The following is a 6,861-nucleotide window of genomic DNA, read 5'->3' as shown; positions in this document are numbered from 1 at the left end:
AGAAAGGAACACTATAAGGACTTAAACTTTCATGTACATGCCCGTGAGCAAGCAACTCATCAACTTGCTTCTGAATCTCTTTAACCTCTTGTGACTTGGTCCGGTAGGTTGGTCGATTTGGAATATGAGCACCGAGAATAAAGTCCATCTTATGATCTATACCCCTCAAGAGTGATAGCTTCTTTGGCAACTCCTCGGAAAAGACTTCATTGAATTCCTGCAAAAGAGATACAAAGATAATAGGCAAAGAGGAGTCAAGGTTCTCGGTTAGTAGACAAGCTTCTTTAAATGAAACCATGAGTATGGTTCTTTTTTAAAATATAGCTTTCCTTACCTCACAAGATTTAGCACTCCTTGCTAGTTTTCTCTCTTTTTTCTCTCTAGGTCACGAGCTATGGTCTTGCTTTTTTCTCAATCCCTCATTTTTACTCAAGCTCTCCTTTTCTTTTCTCAATCTCTCACTTCCTCTCAAGCTCTCTTTTTCTTTTCCTCCTTCTTTTACTTTTACCGCTGATGGAGTTGACATTCAACATGCGAAAGAGATTTAGATCTGAAATACTCTAATTACATTAATTTTAGTAGATTATCATGCAAGTTCATAAAATAATAGAAATAGGGTTTAAACATACAACCTTTGATGAATCCTCCAAATTGCTTCAAATCTCCTTGAGTTTCTTCTTCAATCTATAGAGTAGACCACCATATGAGTCTTTTCTACTAATCTCAGGCCTTAGATTGGGAAGTAGAACCCAAATTGAGTGAGATTTTGGGATGAATTTAAAAGATATTTGAAAGTCTTTCAGTTGGGTTTTTTCTTTCTTCTTAATTTTGATTGCATGAATCCGAAAATGAATTTAAAATAATCATTTTATAGTTTTTCAGCATGCAAACAAAAAATAACATGAAGTGGCCACTTAATCTACCAATTACGTAAGTGGGATGAGGTGTTTTCAAAAATGGAAAATGTGAGATTATCCCACGTTCCATTTAATCCAAAATTTTTAATCTAATTTTGAATAATTTTCAAAATAAGAAAAATAATTTTTATAATTTTGAATTTCATAAACTCAGAATTTAATAAAATTAATTTGGATAAATAATTAATTAAAGGGGCAATTGCAATTTTTTTAATTAAAAAAATTGAAAATTGGGCATATATCCCTAGGTTTTGCTTTTTTGCAAACATGTCAAAAAACTTCCGCCTGAAAAATTTGATTGTTATCTGATTTCTATGTGTTTGTTATCTGACTACTGTCTGATTTCTATGTGATTGCTATATGATTGTCACACCTACAATTACAAAATAGTTGAAGTCATGCTTTTGTTTCTAAAAATGTATTTGTCATACAATGAAATTTTCCTTATTAAACCATTGAATCAATTAATTTGATATTAATTTAATATCAAATATTAAATTAATATAACACCTAATTAAAATATTTAAATCATATTTAAATATTGTCAACTCTCTAAAACCGTAACGTTTAATTCGATAATTAAATATTAATTATATCGAATATAATAATCTAAAACCTAAATCAAATTTTGAACATTTCAAATCCTCTCAACATGTTATTCTAAGGTTTGATCCTTTTTACGAGTTAGTAGAGGGACCAAATGGACCTATAGATCATGAGCTCTAACGATTTGAGATTAATTGGTTAAACTCTTTAAATCGAATTAATTAATGTTCGTTAACTAGCGAGACACTCCACTATAGCTCAATAGTTGCACTCTCCTCACTGTAGATATATTTCTGTCCAGCTAATTTCATCATAATCAGTAAGTTAGTCCTTCACAAGTTGTTCGTATTTAGAACTAGGTCAAAATTACCATTTTACCCTTATAATACATCTTGCTCCTTAGGTCTCCACTAATCCTCGAATGAATAATTAATTATGGTCCTACCAATAAACCAAATCCCTCTTAGCCATAGGTAGGGTCCCTTTGTTCAAGACCAGGAGTCCGTACTTAAGGGAACAACCTATCTTCTAACCCTAAAACAGGTATGAGAGAATTCCATCTTGTAGGACTATGTCCCTAGCTATCAATCTGATCTTACCCCTAAAACGGGAGGCTTATCGAGCAACGATGTTGAGTCATTCTCACTCATGCAGATTAAAGGATAATATTAAATAAACAGGAGTTCATAGTTAGCTCAGTATTAAGATCGAGTTACCTTAGATCATGAAATAGTCCGTTTTACTAGTAAACAGTCATTATAAAGAAAAGTGACTATTTCGTGGTCCGGTCTTATGCAAACATCTTTTGCATAGGATGCCCCCACTCATAAGTTTCCATATGAACGACTTTAAGATCACATCATTTGTATCAATATAAAAAGCGGGACGTATCCATGGTGTCCCTAGGATAAGGTATCCAACCCTATCCATATACTTATAGACCATTTTGGCTATATACTTAAACTTGTTCCATTTTTATGTCTCTACATAAAGTTTAGCTATTCATGTTATAGCCACGAGTTTATTAGTTTATTGGATTTAGAAATCTATAAATGCAATTTATAGGTTCAATAACAACTTTAATGAAACAATCTCAATAACATCTTTATTGAAAATAGAAATATGTTTAAAGTTTACAAACTGTGAGTTTCAGGATGTAACCCAACAACTACGACCTATTCCCTTCTTTTTTCTAACTTCTTTTGACCATTAAGAACTTCTTTGGGGGATAGGCGTACAAGTACAGTTCTCCTACCATTGTGTGTTAAAGTGTAACGGTTAAGAAAATCATCATAGATAACATTCATATCAAATTTCAATGGCCAATCAAATTCCCAAGGTCTACAAGTATAGTTCTCCTATTAATTCCTCCTTTTCCTCGTATGCTTGCAATTCAACATATTTAGTCACATCAATATTTAATCATGAAGAAATCTGGTCATAGTGTTCTCTTCATTCTCATCTATCTCTAATCTTTCCATCAACATCTCAATCTTCTTTAAATAATCTTTTACATCCTTAATCCCTTGGTATAAAGTTTGAAGTCTTTATGCATAATCTCTCAAGTAATGTTTTGGACAAACAGCCTCCTCCTCTTAGAATACACCTTATCCTACCATGTTTATGCATACTCCTTAAAATGTGTTATTGAGAAAATACCTTTTTCTCTTTAGAGAGTTTGCTACCACAAAAAATATATTCGCCTCATGTTCCCATTAGAAAAAGTCTTAAGGATCATACGTACCATAAAATTTTGAAAATTTAATTTTAATGCTTCAAAAAACCTCTATCTCTATGGTGGTTTTCTCTTCTACCTTGTGGCCTTCTATTGTGAAAACCCCTCTTCCTCTCGGCCCATGTCCCTCCTATCTTTAGCCCACCTATAATAGGGTTAGAGTCAGATTCATTTTTCTTTGAGTCTTCTTCCTTCTTAGGAGCCTCCATAACTCGCCTCCTTACTTTGGTCCTTTCCCTAGCTTGAAACCTTTTTTTTTATCTGATCTCATTAATCAAAGTCTCCAAATTTTGCGTGACACCCTCAATGAGTCCTTCTTGTAATTGTCCGTGTGGAACAATGCCATTTCCCGACATTGCTGCAAAACAAAAAACAAGTGAAAGAAAAGTGGACCTCACCAATCACTCCCTCACGTGTTTCACTCAATAGGTGATATTCACTCGTGTTTACACTCATTAATGTAAGCACTCTCTCACAAAAAAACGAATGCGCTCAAAAGGGCAATGAGTCAAAATTTACAATCAAGATCAGAAGAGCAAGCCAAAAACTAACCAACCAAGAATGACTATAAAGTGTCAAACTCAATCAAAGAAGTAGTTGAATTCAACAAAAAACGAAATTAGAAATCAAGAACCTAATGTTCAAGATCCAACATACTAGGACATGAAACAACAAAAATATGATATCAAGTTAAAAATTCAAAAAATTATGCAAGATGAACAAAGATGACAAACTACTAGACAATTAATGATAAAAAGGAAACAAAGAATTGAGAATTTAAAAAAAAAAAAACTTTAATTTTACCGAAAGCCCAATTTAAATTCAGTAAACAAATGCGCTTTTAAAACAACTATTATTTTCTTATGAATTTCAACAGCTTAAAACTCATGAAAATTGAGCTACAACCTGCTTAACGTACCTGCTAGAAAAAAAAAATAAATTTCATTTTGATTTTTACACTCCAAGACCTATGGACTTCAGACTCAATTGATTTCAAATTTTTTTTCCTTCTCACGATTTTCAATTTTCTTCCCTACTTTCAAAATTTTCTTTTTTTCTTTTCTGTTTCTACCAATACGACGGCTTCTGATTTTTCGTTTAAGCCTCAATTCATGATTCAAATTTCAAATATGCACCAACATCGATCTACTTTTTCTTCTTTTTCCTTTCAATTTAAAGTCTGCAGACACAACTTTTTGCCTTTTTTTTTCCAAATTAACAATACCACATTAATCCTAATTAGAAAATAAACTCAAAAGAGAAAGCAATAGAATAATACATATATCCAATCTAGAGGCTAGTGTCACGCGTTCAACATTTGAGATGACCAAACGTGCGGCACTTGGGCAGCCTTGCTATCAAAAGGCACCAAGTAAGCCTTTAAAGATAAGCTAGTGCCTATTCAAGACAAGATAAGCTAGTGCCTATTCAAGACACTTAGGAACACGCCTTAGAGGTTTGGAGAGTGTTAGACAAGTGAGTGAGTTTGGAAGAATGTTGAGAGTCTTTATTGATGAATGATGTTGAGTATGTACAAATGAGATGCCCCCTTAGGCTATTTATACTTGTCCCTACTAACCTAGGCCAAGGTCGGCCATGGAGGTTTCTAGGCACTTCAAGGTGTCCTAGACATATCCCTAGGTCATTCTAGACCTTTCCACACCTTTCCAAGTACGTATAAGAACATTCTAAACTCTCCTAGACAATTCTAGACCATTACGGAGTAATCTAGAGTATGTAAAAGCCTGTTGATGTATGTAAAAGCCTGTTGATGTTGGGACGTTCTAGATGTTCCATGAGCCTTCCAGAATCATTCGGTATGTTCTGGCACCTTCTAGATCCTTCTAAAGTCTTCTGGGACTATGTGGGGCTGTCTAGACCATGCTGGCACCTTCTGGCACTATCTAGGCCTTTCCAGCACTATGTGGGGTTGTCCAGATGCATCTAGACACGCCTAGAGGCTTCCCGTGGGCGCTGGCACTATCTAGTGGCTTCTAGAAGCTTCTAGGACTGTCAGGCTGTAACGACCCAACCCCCTAGGACTTAAGTTAGGTCGTTACTAAATACATGCATGCATGGAACTCACAATGACACTCTGTTATGGCGAAATAAAAGCTAATTAAATAAGGTAAGTTCAAAAGACTTTCATTAAATTTAAATATTAAAACAGTAGTACGGTACCCATAAATCATAAAGAATAGTAAATAAGTCTGAAAAACTATTCTTAAAAGTAAGTTTTAAACATCAAAACTAAAAGTTAAGAGAAACATGAAAAGAACTCTAAATTTCATGATGCGGAAGCATAAAAACTAGTCCCAGTGGCTCGATCACGAATTCCACTTGTCCATCGTCGGTGCATCTCTACCCTTACCTGAAACAGTAACATGAGAAAGAATGATTATAAAATACTCAGTAAGTAACCCTACTAATGGGGTCAGGCTACGCATCTATGTCCTCTAAATACCCACCTCTGGCGAAACATATAAACTGCTCTAGTTCTCACGGGACACATATACACATGAAACAAGAAGAAGACTGAGTCATATCCTACTGTAGTTAAGTATGGCCATTACCTTTGGTGAATCCCGAAGGAAACACAAAATCTAATGGGCATCTAACTAATCAGTAAGGACATTTGCATAGTCTCATCATCATAATCATCACTGTACGAATCTATGACATATATATAATCCTTAATATCATGGCTCTAAAACAATACACATATACCTCAACATCATGATTCTACAACATACATATATACCTCAATATCATTAGATCAAATACAACCACATGGAAGCACATACCATCTCATACTAGCATTCAAGTGTCTATGTGCATAAATAAATAATTCAGATCTCATACCAGAACATACTTTGATCATATTATATTATCAGTCTATCATGCTGCCATTCTGCCATAACATTCATTTATCATGCTAGCATACATCTAATGCCTGGCCCGTGGGCAGTTCCAGTAGTAAGATTACTTACCTCAAAGTTAAATCCAAAGAAGCCCAAGCAAGCTTATCCTTTTCAAAACAAGCAACACCTAAGATAAATCCAATATTTAAATCAATATTTTGGGTCTAACTCCAATTTACCAAATTATTCAAAGACCTTCAATTTTACTTTATCTAAACTATAGGTCAGTCTAAACTTAATTCCAAAACCCAATTCTGTTGGCTACCTGAACATATACAAAGTTCAAAATTAATAACTTAATTCTCCACCATTAATCTTAATTCAAAATAACCACCCAACGACTTACTCCAAACTTACCAAACTTCAAAAGATAATTGGCCTTTACTTTGATGAGCAACACCCTAAACGTCTCAAGTCTTGAATCTAAAATCTAAACCCAAGAGATATTAACAATTTTAACCCGAAACCAAACCTATAAAATTTAATGTAACAATCCCCAAACCAAACCACGATGGGGGTTACCAAGCCTTGGAACTAACCAAATCGCAACGAAGAAGGAACTTCAACACCCGCTGAACAGTGCACAAATTCTCCTCCAAACTCCCCCCCCTCCCCCCCCTAATTAACCTTTAAATGCAAGGAGGAATACTATTATAAACCCAAGACATAACAAGTGATCCAAAAAACAACCAAGAACAATAACAACACTCAAAAACTTACGCAAAAAACTTATTCCAACCAA

Source organism: Benincasa hispida, chromosome 5, assembly GCF_027475165.1.
Source record: "Benincasa hispida cultivar pf3 chromosome 5, pf3_genome.v1.1, whole genome shotgun sequence".
In the NCBI taxonomy this organism is placed as follows: Eukaryota; Viridiplantae; Streptophyta; class Magnoliopsida; order Cucurbitales; family Cucurbitaceae; genus Benincasa; species Benincasa hispida.
This window is presented reverse-complemented; position numbering follows the sequence as displayed.